The sequence below is a fragment of the Tachypleus tridentatus genome, chromosome 3, assembly GCF_004210375.1.
Source record: "Tachypleus tridentatus isolate NWPU-2018 chromosome 3, ASM421037v1, whole genome shotgun sequence".
Taxonomy (NCBI): domain Eukaryota; kingdom Metazoa; phylum Arthropoda; class Merostomata; order Xiphosura; family Limulidae; genus Tachypleus; species Tachypleus tridentatus.
The window spans coordinates 36,085,882-36,099,205 of record NC_134827.1 but is presented as its reverse complement, the minus strand read 5'-3'; the positions used below and the strand labels follow the sequence as shown (position 1 = coordinate 36,099,205).

Genomic DNA, 13,324 nt, shown 5'->3' with positions numbered 1-13,324 from the left:
CGCCAACTCTTGGGCTACTCTTTTTACCAACGAATAGTGGGAATGGCCGTCACATTATAACGCCCCCACGGCTGAAAGGTCGAGCATGTTTGGTGCGACGGGGATTCGAACCCGCGACCCTCGGATTACGAGTCGAACGCCTTAACCACCTGGCCATGCTGGGCGCGATTCTCATTTTTACAGTGTTCCAAACTACGAATCGCGATGTTTTGTTTGTCAGTGTTAACAGAGACGAGAAACTGGGACACACACATCTACAGTTCACCACACGAGCTACTGGGTCACGCTTGGGCCAACATATGACTAATTAAACATTCATTGTCTACGAAATTATTGTCTAAAAAGGACTTTGTCCGTTTGATTTAATTCACTACGGATGTGTTTAAATGCCACGAGCGTAAACCAGGTTTCGATATTCGCGGTGGACAGAGCAGAGATAGCCCATCGTGTAGCTTTGAGTTTAACAACAAGCAATCCAACGAAAGTATCAGCTATTATGCTAATTAACATTTTAGTTTATTAGATTGTTTTTTATTGAAAACAAAACATGGACATTTTAATCAGCTGAATCATTGGATACCACGTGGTTGTAAATTTACGAACTGGTAAACTGTATGACGTCAAAGGAAAGACGCTTGGGTTTTGGTTTTGGTTTTGGTATCTCAAATTCCACTGTTCGAATATGAAGAAGGCCGAATTCTTGTTTCACGTGAATGTTCTGGGATATTCTAGAATTGCAAAGTTCCAACTGGTTCGTCATCATCTATCTAGGAAAAATCTATTTCACTTTCACCATCGGATTTCATTAAAATCTCCGGTGACTAGCAGTCAATGTTTTATTGATAGAATTTGGCTATTAACGTCGTAGACGAGTGGTAGTTCATCACAGGCTTTATCAGAGTGACCATTTGGACAGCACACGTGATTGATGGTCAAAGAAAGGTTTGGACAAGTGGTCACAGACGGGAGGGAAGGGTTGGCTAGTCTGTTTACTACACTTTCACGGTGATGATTCAGCTCACAGAACTGAAGTAAAATCTGTTTGGAACGCGCACTGTGAGTCACGTAGTGAAAGGGTTATGGTAGGCACGCGCACTTCGGAACACGTAATTAAAGAAGGAAGTGATGCGCGTGGTAAGTTTTGTATTTCAGTTATTCTTATTTGTGTAAGACGATTTCAAAGTCGGTAGGGAGTGGTTATTAAAACCGCTTTTATAATACACTCTCATAGTTTCTGATGAAAATTAAAAGAATAAACAGCTAACAAATTTTTTCTCCGATTCTAAAAATAAACGCATTGTTAGTCGTTCTGTGCAACTTGCTTGAACTGAAAGATATACTCCCCTTAAACCTCTCCAACTAGATAGAAATACTCCCCTTAAAACTCTCCAACCGGATGGACATACTTCCCTTAAAACTCTCCAACTGGATGGACATACTCCCCTTAAAATTCTCCAACTAGATGGACATACTTTCCTTAAAACTCTCCAACGAGAATGGCATACTCACCTTATATCTCTCCAACTAGATGGACATACTCCCCTTAAAACTCTCCAACTAGATGGACATACTCCCCTTAAAACTCTCCAACTGGATGGACATACTCCTCTTAAAACTCTCCAACTGGATGGACATACTCCCCTTAAAACTCTCCAACTAGATGGACATACTCCTCTTAAACCTCTCCAACGAGAATGACATACTCACCTTATACCTCTCCAACTAGACGGACATACTCCCCTTAAAACTCTCCAACTAGATGGACATACTAGCCTTAAACTTTTCCAACTAGACGAACATACTCCACTTTAACCTCTCCAACTAGATGGGCATAATCCACTTAAAACTCTTCAACTAGTTGGACATACTCCACTTAAAACTCTCCAACTAGATGGACATACTCCCCTTAAAACTCTCCAACTAGATGGACATACTAGCCTTAAACTTTTCCAACTTGACGAACATACTCCACTTTGACCTCTCCAACTAGATGGGCAGAATCCACTTAAACCTCTTCAACTAGTTGGACTTACTCCCCTTAAAACTCTCCAACTAGATGGATATACTCCCCTTAAAACTCTCCAACTAGATGGACATACTCCTCTTAAACCTCTCCAACGAGAATGACATACTCACCTTATACCTCTCCAACTAGATGGACATACTCCGCTTTAACCTCTCCAACTAGATGGACATACTAGCCTTAAACTTTTCCAACTAAACGAACATACTCCACTTTAACCTCTCCAACAAGATGGGCAGAATCCACTTAAACCTCTCCAATTAGATGAACATACTCCCCTTAAAACTCTCCAACTAGATGGACATACTCCCCTTAAAACTCTCCAACTAGATGGACATACTCCTCTTAAACCTCTCCAACGAGAATGACATACTCACCTTATACCTCTCCAAGTGGATATAAGTGAGAACCACAGTTCTTTAAGACTGCTATGACCTGTTTCAACAGAAAGGCATAGTTTTCTTGGTTAAGTTTAATCTGCAGTTTTATAAATGTTAGAGGTATTAGTAACCAACTGTCATGACATCTATTATTAAAGTAGATTTGGTTCTACTTCGAGTAAATGTTTTGATCATGTTTTATATTTACCATTTTACGTTTAAAAACATTTCTTAGTATTCGCGCAACAACAAAAAACCTCTTTAGACCATTTTGTTAGCGAGTGCTATCATATAATTGTTAAAAAGTTTTAGATTTCAAACAAAACTAAGTTACACAAGGGTTTTTTTGTTTATAAATCTAGCCACAAAACTCTATCAAAACCTTACCCAAATACACAATGCTCTTTTAAAGTAATACCCATTTATGAACCCCAATCAGAATTTCACCGAAATATACAAATCTATTGAAACTCAATACCCAACCACAAGACTCTATCAATTGTATGGCCAAGTGTGCAAAACTCTTAAAAATCAATACCCACCCAGTCACAAAACTCGGTCAAAATTTAACCTAAGCATACAAAACTTTTGAAACCCAAATACCCAGTCATGAAACAATACTAGAAGTTAAACCAAATCCACAAATTTCTTGAAACTCTACATTCCGATCATGAAACTCCGTCAAACTCTATATAAGCTCCAAATTCAGCGAAAGAGAACTGTGGAAATTCTGTATATACCGAAATCGATGGCTCTTGTAGATAAATCGTTTCATTAAACCTTTACTGAATTCGGAACATTTATGAGTCTTAATTTACAAACCTAAATGAAACCTGCGACTCAGTCTCAATGTTCTTCAGCTCAAATAGTGAGAATTCTTCAGAAATTTTTCTCCGAGAATCGCTGAGCTGGGTTTGTGAAAAATAGTTGATGCGCATGCGTACAAAAAGAAGTGTCACGTCACGGTGTTTGTGTAGATGGATCGAAGCACAAATGGAGAAAATTCTTATAACCTAAACAGAAGGAGTCATGGCCGTCCGGAGAAATGTTTTTAGCTAGGGCAGTGAAACTTAGGCACGTGGAACATGAATCCGAGAGAGGAAACAGATAATTTACTGTAAGTTTCGTATTCCTTCTCATTTCTCTTACATTCATTTACATAAAAATAAAATACAAGAGGAGAGTTATAGATAAAACAGATCCGTATATTTCATTTTACTTAAATCATATTTGCGATGAAGTTTACAATACCGTTTATTCTGATGTAACCCATTTTTCTTATCGTACGAGAAATTTCGGAGAAAAAATGTGCTGACTGTTTAACTGTTGTATAGGATGATCCTTAATGGTTTGGTATCAGATTACAGCTCGAGCTCATACGTCACAGTCAACCTGGCTACTTCCGGTTGTAGGATTCCACTTTCCTTCTCTTTTCGGGAAGAGGAGGGGTCAACTAGTCTATTTAAAGAGCAATCGTTAAAATGTTTAAGTTATCGTTGGTCACTTATGGACTAGATGTTAACTTGTTTTTAAAGACGCTACTGGTCACTTTTAGAAGATTATGTCACGTGCATTTTGATAATCTGTCTGTTCGCTTACAGATCAAAGGTTTGCATGTTTTATCAAGTCACTCTGGTCACTTAAAGATCAAATTTGTCTGTGTTTTAGTAAGCCACAATATTAGGCACTTATAAATTAGAGGATTTTTTTTTTTTCAGTAAGCCATATCAGCTTTTATTTGTTTTATTAAGCCATTCTGGTAACTTGTAGATAAAAAATTTCCCTGTTTTAGCAAACCTTATCAGATTTGTATTTGTTTTAGTAAGCCGTTCTGTTCACTTTAAGACCAAATATTTATATGTTTTAGTATGGTGGTGTTGGTCACTTAAAGACCAGATATTTATGTGTATTAGTATGGTGGTGTTAGTCACCTTAAGACCAAATATTTTGTATGTTTTTGTATGGTAATGTTGGTTACTTTAAGACCACATATTTATATGTTTTTGTGTGATGGTGTTGGTAACTTTTAGACCACATATTTACATGTTTTAGTATGGTGTGGTGTTGGTTACTTTAAGACCACATATTTATATGTTTTTGTGTGATGGTGTTGGTAACTTTTAGACCACATATTTACATGTTTTAGTATGGTGTGGTGTTGGTTACTTTAAGACCAGATATTTATATGTTTTAGTATGGTGTGGTGTTGGTTACTTTAAGACCAGATGTTTATATGTTTTAGTATGGTGTGGTGTTGGTCACTTTAAGACCAGATATTTATATGTTCCGATTATTTTGATTTTTTTTTCGAAAATACTATTTATTTATTTAAACAGCAAAGTTTAAATAATAAAAGATCTATTTACCGTGTAACAAAAAAGTTCTAGTAATCTACATTTTTGTCGTCAAATGAATTATGAGAAAGTTTCCACCTTACTTTTGCATTATTAAAATATTTAATCTCGGATAAACATGGAAATCTATGTTCTTAAATACAATAATAAGAGGACCAACTTTATTTTATCTTTAAGAAAATAATAAACAACAGATATATACAAAAGCCAAATGGTGATCGGGCAGTCAGTTAGACACGATCGATTTCTCCAAATTTCGTGAGTTACACGAATCTAATTTCACTTTTTACCCTACAATGCTCCTTGTTTAGTTCAATTTAAACACTAACACAGACTAAATAGGCCCTAAGTTTTGGCACTTTTTATGCTATGTAAAAGCCTGTCAAGGAAGGAGTTCCTGGGTCCAGACCAGGCATAGTATTGACACCACATCATCCGAATCACTATGGTGACAGGCTAAGTAGGATCTGAATAATAAATTAACAATTAGCGTAAATCAAAACTTTGGCACAATAACTACAAAGGCTTTCATAGTAATAAATAGATAAATATCTTTTCAATAATTGTTTTCTAGTAATATACCACGATACTTCCAGCTCTGTAGGGGGAATAATAAATTTATTTTCCTTTCTTCTGTTATTAAAATAGGGAGTGATCTAGAGCATTAGTGTGCTTGGTCTGTGCAACCCGGGGGTTCATGGTTTACAGCACGAAAACGCAGAAATCCGCTTCGCTGTTTAAGGCTGTCAGTGTAAGAATGATTGGCAAATTCCACTCTCTGACCACATAAGAGTAGCCCAAAAGTTGTGGGTGGATGCTAGTGACCAGCTGCCTTCCATCTAGCCTGCCCGTTCAAAATACGAATATATATATTCACAGATGTCCCTTGCGTAGTTCCGCTTGAAAATTCCGAAACGAGCAATATTTTTTTCTATTTTAGTTGAAAATTTATCAAAGTAGTTATCTTTTTGAATAAAACAAAAATCATATTCCGTTGTAATTATTCTATTAACTTACAAATGAAGAACAAATAAAAACACCTACAACACATTTTGCACACCATGTGCTTACGAAGTATATTGTTTCATTCTAGGATTCATTGATACCAGCTGGCATGTAAGTAGTACCATAATCATCTAAACAATATCTATAATACAATTTTTACAATTAGCAATAGCTATGCTTTGAACTGGGTTAAGTAAACGAGATGTGATTACCATCAGAGTCTGTTTAAGTTATTATAATTCAGAATTATGGTAAGAATTAATACCATAATGTTATTTATTTGTAATACCATTTAATAGCACAATGTTATTTATTTGTAATACCATTTAATACCACAATGTTATTTATTTGTAATACCATTTAATACCACAATGTTATTTATTTGTAATACCGTTTAATACCACAATGTTATTTATTTGTAATACCATTTAATACCACAATGTTATTTATTTGTAATACCATTTAATAACACAATGTTATTTATTTGTAATACCATTTAATAGCACAATGTTATTTATTTGTAATACCATTTAATATCACAATGTTATTTATTTGTAATACCATTTAATACCACAATGTTATTTATTTGTAATACCATTTAATACCACAATGTTATTTATTTGTAATACCGTTTAATACCACAATGTTATTTATTTGTAATACCATTTAATACCACAATGTTATTTATTTGTAATACCATTTAATAACACAATGTTATTTATTTGTAATACCATTTAATAGTACAATGTTATTTATTTGTAATACCATTTAATACCACAATGTTATTTATTTGTAATACCATTTAATACCACAATGTTATTTATTTGTAATACCATTTAATACCACAATGTTATTTATTTGTAATACCATTTAATACCACAATGTTATTCATTTGTAATACCATTTAATAACACAATGTTATTTATTTGTAATACCATTTAATAGTACAATGTTATTTATTTGTAATACCATTTAATAGCACAATGTTATTTATTTGTAATACCATTTAATAGCACAATGTTATTTATTTGTAATACCATTTAATAGCACAATGTTATTTATTTGTAATACCATTTTATGCCATTATTGTTTGAATTAATTGTGTTATTGTTCGAAAGAACAATCGAACAAGGAAACGTCTTATTCTAGAAACAATAAACAGCCACAATGTCAGTAGGAGAACAAAACGAGTAATTCCATGAACTTATTATCCAAACAAAAATATATGCATTATGTCAGCTGCACCATATGTGCCATATCCAGTGTTGCCGATGAGACCTTTCGTGTAAAACTCCTTAGTTCTGTTTTCTTCTTTTTACCTTAGCGGACAAGGAAAAGTTTAAAGACACGATTTAAACTAACACATTAGATAAACAGGAATCACGTAAAGAAGAGATTGAACATTAGCCAATCACGTCTTGACATCAAACAAATTATGAAAATTAAAATAAAACAGTTTATGCACTATGATCCAGTGGATCGTCTGTAAATTACAGTTATTCCATGTTGGACTGTTTCTTAGAATACCATCAGGGCTGCTTGTCACGGTAAGACTGTAATGAGTTGTTTGTCATAGCAAACCTGTAATGGGTTGTTTGTTATGATAAAACTTAATGGGTTGTTTGTTATAGTAAAACTGTAAAAGGTTGTTTGTTATAGTAAAACTGTAAAAGGTTGTTTGTTATACAAAAACTGTAATAGGTTGTTTATTGAAGTAATGCTGTGAAGGAGTGTTTCTTACAAGGGGCTGATTTTCTCCCTGGACAGCCCCTGAATGCCTCCTTTGATAGAACGGTTCTGAACAAAATACTAAAACACTTTACGTGTTTACTTGTCATGTAACTTTTATTATTTGATATTTTCAGATAAATATTATCTACTGTTGCACGTGAAATAAAACACGGTAAGTCTGAAACAAAACAAACCCGAAACGGTTCAAATTGTATACGTTATAAAGTGTATAAGTTAGTTTTGGTTTTATTTTGACCAGAGCATTAAAACATCAGTTTTCCCGTCCGTTTCGAAAGATACCGGAAGCGAAACTGCCTGTAAATAATATAACAAAATGAAGTAATGTCTACTTCTTGTTTTTACTTTACGTGCTGAGCAGTTTTCACGAGCATAGCGTGCTCGGTGTTGCTAACATGTGCATATTTTTTTATTTAAAATGGCTTTTTCTAACGGCTGAACAAACCTTGGTGCGCGGATTGAACATGCGGCGAAAACCACACGGCCAACATTTACACCAACACTAACAATAAAATGTCCAAGGTAATTTATGTGCACAGTTTCCAGCACAGAACCATATTTTAAAGATTACCTGTCATCCTAGTCAAAGCGAGGTCGAATGACAGTCGTCTTTTCAAAACCACGGGATTAGAAATGCGTGGCGCGTGGCTCCAGCTCCTCGCGTGGTGAGTTACGGCAGAAGGAACGGAGATTTATTACAGTCGCTAATACTCGGCTTCCTGGTGCTGTTTGAGACCGGACGGGACAGTTATGTTATGTCTCGTCTCATATTCCGGTATTTACGAAAGTAACTAAAGGCTGAGGAAATATGACACTGGAAAAATATGGAAGCATAGTATACTACGGCATAAATGTTTCCCGCCCTTTTTTGTGTCTGATTTATGTGGTTTATTCAAACTAAAGACCCGCGGGAGGGACATTGGGAAAGGCTGATTTCCTTGAATTTTTATAATTTTCACCAATACACGTATTTATATTGTTGTTGATTTCTCGAATTGGTTTCAAAGAGGTCTGTAGCTTTTGTAACAAGCGTTGGTTTGTTATGTTTATTGTACTTGGCTTAAATGAACGTGCTTAGATGTTCTAACCTTTTACGTATAAATAAAGCTCTTAAAATAAAATAGTATTTCTCATATACTTCCACTCACTGTAGATTGTAATCGTTCGAAAGTAACATGTGAGAAACAGACAACAAAAAAAAAAGGTCTTGTTTTTGTACATCAGACCAACATCTGGACAGTTTGGTTGGTGAGACCTCTTAGTTCAAGTGCTGGAACAAGGTGTTAAAATAGGCTTAACGCCTGCACTATTTTCACTAACTCACTGGTGAAAGTGTTTGTCCCTAAAGGTGTGAAAGGGAAGCTACTTAGCTCGTGCCCCGTGGCGGGTGCGTGCGACAACGTCTGATGTCCAAAGTTAAGCAGGGTTAAAAGTGCATGGAGTATTGACAAAATGCTCTGTTGATAGCATTTTGTAAACACAGAGAGGCGAGGGACAATTATTGACCACAGCTGTCCAACGTCCACAATTGTGTACACGGTACAGAAATAACTAACCACACTCAAGTTATTCTGAACTAATAAAACATCTGAATTCAGAAACAAATGTGTACAGTGTTATCCAAATATACCGTACGGCACAAAATTAATTTTTTTTTATTAAATCACTTCACAAAAAATCAAACTTTTAAATAGCTTCTACATCACTATCGTTTCGCTTATCTCAGTGAATACAGTTAAACTTAAAAGCCTGTACAGAATTTTAACAGTCTTCACTTGAGAACCAGAAACCCCAGTGGGACAACGGTTAAAACTTTGGATTTACGACAAGTTTGAGAAATAGTCTCTTATTAGGCTTGTATTCTTATACAATACTCTGAAAACTTTATGAAAGACATTAAAGTTTTCCTCTTGTAAATATCATTTTATAGATGTGTCTTCACAAGACACGTGTAGTACACGTTCCAAGTTTTCAAAATGTTTATTGTGTTCTTAACACTGTCTTCTCCTCATAAATAATATTCTGTTGGCTTGTTTTCTCCACACAACACATGTAGTACACGTTCCAAGATTACAAAATGTTGATTGTGTTCTTAACACTGTCTTCTCCTCATAAATAATATTCTGTTGGCTTGTTTTCTCCACACAACACATGTAGTACACGTTCCAAGATTACAAAATGTTTATTGTGTTCTTAACACTGTCTTCTCCTCATAAATAATATTCTGTTGGCTTGTTTTCTCCACACAACACATGTAGTACACGTTCCAAGATTACAAAATGTTTATTGTGTTCTTAACACTGTCTTCTCCTCATAAATAATATTCTGTTGGCTTGTTTTCTCCACACAACACATGTAGTACACGTTCCAAGATTACAAAATGTTGATTGTGTTCTTAACACTGTCTTCTCCTCATAAATAATATTCTGTTGGCTTGTTTTCTCCACACAACACATGTAGTACACGTTCCAAGATTACAAAATGTTGATTGTGTTCTTAACACTGTCTTTTTCTCATAAATAATATTCTGTTGGCTTGTTTTCTCCACACAACACATGTAGTACACGTTCCAAGATTACAAAATGTTGATTGTGTTCTTAACACTGTCTTTTTCTCATAAATAATATTCTGTTGGCTTGTTTTCTCCACACAACACATGTAGTACACGTTCCAAGATTACAAAATGTTTATTGTGTTCTTAACACTGTCTTTTTCTCATAAATAATATTCTGTTGGCTTGTTTTCTCCACACAACACATGTAGTACACGTTCCAAGTTTTCAAAATGTTTATTGTGTTCTTAACAGTGTCTTCTCCTTATAAATAATATTCTTTTGATATGTTTTCTCCACACAACACGTGTAGTACACGTTCCAAGTTTTCAAAATGTTTATTGTGTTCTTAACACTGTCTTCTCCTCATAAATAATATTCTGTTGATATGTTTTCTCCACACAACACGTGTAGTACACGTTTCAAGTTTTCAAAATGTTGATTGTGTTCTTAGCACTGTCTTCTCCTCATAAATAATATTTTGTTGACATGTTTTCTCCACACAACACATGTAGTACACGTTCCAAGATTACAAAATATTTATTGTGTTCTTAACACTGTCTTCTCTTCAGATATAATATTTTGTTGATATGTTTTCTCCACACAACACATGTAGTACAACGTTCCAAGTTTTTAAAGATTTTTTTACTGTTTGTTTGTTAAAATACGTAGACTAAAATTTGCAAGAGTATTTTTGGAGTTTCACTCACCTAAGATGTCCGCAGAATATGCATAACACTAATCCATGTTTCATTATATCCTGACTACTTATTATATAGGAAATCTGAAATTTCTACTTATCCATAATTCGCGAAATAATCGAATCATTGTTCCGAATTCCCACAAGTTTCAGATTGATAGCTCGCTGGCTGAGCGGTATGTTTGAGAGCGTAAAACACTAAAAGTCGGGCTTCAATACTCGCGATGAACAGAGCACATAAATCGTTGTTTTATAACGTTCTTTATAAGGTAGAACTAGTATACAATTTATACACTACTGAGTTTGCAACACTGCTCAGTAAAACCTCATCTCTCGAAGATGTTTCACTTTTCAATCCATAATTCCAGAAGGACCACACTTCCGTTTAGTTTGTTCACACTAACTTAATATATATATACAAGATGACAAGAATTATTAATATAATTTTTTCCTGTAGTTTTAACTGGTTACAAAAGCGTTTTATTTTACATATTTTCCCACAAATATGATCTTCTAATGGCTTGCTACGACTCATGCATCACCAGGTAATCAAACAATATATCTGGTTCTCAGATAATCAAAACTCATCTCCGGCTGTAAATCTTTACAAATAATATTGCACGAGTTCACTCACTAGCTGAGCACTGTTTTCTCAGAACAGCAGCATCTGTGTTGAGGTGAAGGAGCCCCTGGTCTGACATCTCATCCCAAAAAGACATGAATTTAAAAATAATCATTGCTTTTATTATTATTGTTCCGATATCGAAATACCATTGGAAACATTTATAAATTACTATAGAAATTAAGTCATACAATACAATGTATCTCGCTATTGTTGTAATTCTACACAATATATTGTATCTCACTGTTGTTGTAATTTAAACAATACACTGTATCTCACTGTTGTTGTAATTTTATACAATACACTGTATCTCACTGTTGTTGTAATTTTATACAATACACTGTATCTCGCTATTGTTGTAATTCTATACAATATATTGTATCTCACTATTGTTGTAATTTATACAACACACTGTATCTCAATATTGTTGTAATTTATACAATAAACTGTATCTCACTGTTGTTGTAATTTTATACAATACACTGTATCTCACTGTTGTTGTAATTTTATACAATACACTGTATCTCGCTATTGTTGTAATTCTACACAATATATTGCATCTCACTATTGTTGTAATTTATACAATACACTGTATCTCACTGTTATTGTAATTTTATACAATACACTGTATCTCGCTATTATTGTAATTTTATACAATACACTGTATCTCGCTATTGTTGTAATTTATACAACACACTGTATCTCGCTATTGTTGTAATTCTACAGAATACACTGTATCTCGCTATTGTTGTAATTCTACAGAATATATTGTATCTCACTATTGTTGTAATTTATACAACACACTGTATCTCACTATTGTTGTAATTTATACAACACACTGTATCTCACTATTGTTGTAATTTATACAATACACTGTATCTCACTGTTGTTGTAATTTTATACAATACACTGTATCTCACTGTTGTTGTAATTTTATACAATACACTGTATCTCGCTATTGTTGTAATTTATACAATACACTGTATCTCGCTATTATTGTAATTCTACACAATATATTGTATCTCACTGTTGTTGTAATTGTATACAATACACTGTATCTCACTGTTGTTGTAATTTTTATACAATAAACTGTATCTCACAATTGTTGTGATTTTACACAATATATCATTATCTCACTATTGTTGTAATTTATACAACACACTGTATCTCACTATTGTTTTAATTTATACAATACACTGTATCTCACTGTTGTTGTAATTTTATACAATACACTGTATCTCACTGTTGTTGTAATTTTATACAATACACTGTATCTCACTGTTGTTGTAATTTTATACAATACACTGTATCTCACTGTTGTTGTAATTTATACAATACACTGTATCTCACTGTTCTTGTAATTTTATACAATACACTGTATCTCACTGTTCTTGTAATTTTATACAATACACTGTATCTCGCTATTGTTGTAATTCTACACAATATATTGTATCTCACTGTTGTTGTAATTGTATACAATACACTGTATCTCACTGTTGTTGTAATTTTATACAATAAACTGTATCTCGCAATTGTTGTGATTTTACACAATATATCGTATCTCACTATTGTTGTAATTTATACAACACACTGTATCTCACTATTGTTTTAATTTATACAATACACTGTATCTCACTGTTGTTGTAATTTATACAACACACTGTATCTCGCTATTGTTGTAATTCTACAGAATACACTGTATCTCGCTATTGTTGTAATTCTACAGAATATATTGTATCTCACTATTGTTGTAATTTATACAACACACTGTATCTCACTATTGTTGTAATTTATACAACACACTGTATCTCACTATTGTTGTAATTTATACAATACACTGTATCTCACTGTTGTTGTAATTTTATACAATACACTGTATCTCACTGTTGTTGTAATTTTATACAATACACTGTATCTCGCTATTGTTGTAATTTATACAA

General features: G+C 33.7%; 1 long non-coding RNA gene across 2 annotated transcripts in view; it reads left to right on the top strand.

Annotated features, from left to right (window-relative positions):
- The first annotated feature begins 686 nt into the window (after positions 1-686).
- Positions 687-13,324, top strand: part of LOC143246046 (uncharacterized) — a 74,002-nt gene continuing 61,364 nt past the window's right edge. Inside the window, exons 1-2 of one of the 2 annotated variants that reach the window (XR_013025740.1) lie at positions 687-1,134; positions 5,851-5,873. This is a non-coding gene — a long non-coding RNA (uncharacterized LOC143246046). Of the gene's footprint in view, positions 1,135-3,443; positions 3,521-5,850; positions 5,874-13,324 lie in introns of those variants that run through there. The other variant, XR_013025739.1, reaches the window with a different exon arrangement.